Source organism: Argentina silus (genome assembly GCF_951799395.1).
Source record: "Argentina silus genome assembly, chromosome: 4".
Classification (NCBI taxonomy): Eukaryota; Metazoa; Chordata; class Actinopteri; order Argentiniformes; family Argentinidae; genus Argentina; species Argentina silus.
Genome location: NC_139658.1, coordinates 17,576,192 through 17,577,858, shown reverse-complemented (window position 1 = coordinate 17,577,858; position 1,667 = coordinate 17,576,192). Strand labels below are relative to the sequence as shown.

At 40.0% G+C, this 1,667-nt stretch overlaps 1 protein-coding gene across 3 annotated transcripts in view; it reads right to left on the bottom strand.

The window, feature by feature from the left end:
• Nucleotides 1-331: 331 nt before the first annotated feature.
• tfeb (transcription factor EB) overlaps nt 332-1,667 on the bottom strand; it is a 32,565-nt gene continuing 31,229 nt past the window's right edge. For all 3 annotated transcript variants that reach the window (XM_083668605.1, XM_083668606.1, XM_083668607.1), the window contains exon 12: nt 332-1,667. This exon is cut by the window's right edge and continues 2,107 nt beyond it. The gene's annotated coding sequence lies outside the window, so the exon portion shown is untranslated.

Below are 1,667 nucleotides of genomic sequence, written 5' to 3'. Positions count from 1 at the left end.
AGATCTAGGATCAGCTTATCCTCCCTGTATCCCAACCTCAACCATTAGAGCAGGGAAATGTGAATCTGAACTTAGATCAGTGTTCTGGGAGGGCTGCAGCTTTCATACTAGACTCAATGACTGAATCAAGTTCAAATCTACCCTCATTTCTACCTAGAACACTAAATCACCATCTACACAAGCACAAGTGCATACACAATATCTCACGCACACACACACGCGCACACACGCAGCTAAATAATGGTAAGGAAACTACTTCATCAGCATGCTACGTTTTACAGAAACATTACACAAACGGTAAAGAAACACACTGAGAGCCCTTGGGTGGATTTTGGTAAAACATTTTATATCCAAAGCAAAACCAGAATGCCAGTTTCCCCTGCATGGTCTGCCTGGCAGAGTCCCTCCAGTGACAACATGGTGGGGTGGGGGACAGAGGAGGAGGGCATCTGCAGACAAGGTCTTTGGAGTGTCGACTGGACAACAACAACACAATTAAAACTGATTACAAACGTTGGAGCAGGGAAAAAGTAGAACTCTGGCAGAGAGAGAGAGAGAGAGAGAGAGAGAGAGAGAGAGAGAGAGAGAGAGAGAGAGAGAGAGAGAGAAAGAGAGAGTCAGGTCTGTACGACGCTATGTTGATGCTATGGCAACGAAACTCCTCGACGGAAGCTCCGAGTTCACCAGAAAAGCAGTCGTCTGTCTGTCTCCATGGAAACCAAAGTCGGGGGCAAAAGGAGGCACCATGAGCGACAAGCCTGCTCTGTTCTGTTTGAGTTGGCATCAGAACTACAGGTCAACTTTCACATTCACAAAAAGCGCAATTAAAACTGAATAAAATCAAAGAATCACCTCTCAACTTAGTCTGACTCCAAATTCTAAGGTTAAAAAAAAAAAGAACAAAAAAAAGAACAAAAATCCCAATCAATATAAAAATGACATCATACACTTACATGTTCTTTTCATTTCTTAAAAGCCTGGTGAAATTTGAACGATTCTTTACACAAAGAGAAATACTATATAATATGGCTCCCCACTGCTCACACACTGTAATGTCAGTGGTTTAAATACTTTCATATTTAAATGGCTCTGAGAGAAAAGGTCATTTTGGAATAAAATAAAATAGAATAAAAATGACAAATACAGATAAAATAAAACACATTTAAGTGGCTTAGTGGCATAAAACATCTGAAATAAAACTCATTTCATAAAATCTTTCATGTACAAAGTCAATAAAATAATATAGGTTCCAGTGCTTTGGGAGATAAAATAAAAACAACAAACTATAATAAAGAATACAAACAAATACCTTTTTTAAAATCAGAAATCATCATCATTTCTCTTCCTTTTTTTGTCTTGTACTGATCATAAGCCACATCAAATCAAAGCCGAGCCCCAGTCCTACAGTACACTCCGATCTAGGATGGATAGATTCTACCTGGTTGGTGACACAGAACAGGCCAAGTCTACAAGCTACAACCACAATGGGATTTCAACAACACTATCAACAAACTCTCAACCTCTCATAGCCAGGTTTATCATCGTGATGTTGTTGTATGTTGCTGGGACGTGTGCTGGAACAGGAGCACGATCCTGAGGGCGTCAGTAGAATACATCAGAGGTATGAAGAACACGCTTTTTCCACTTCCTAACTTTCGTATGAGCAA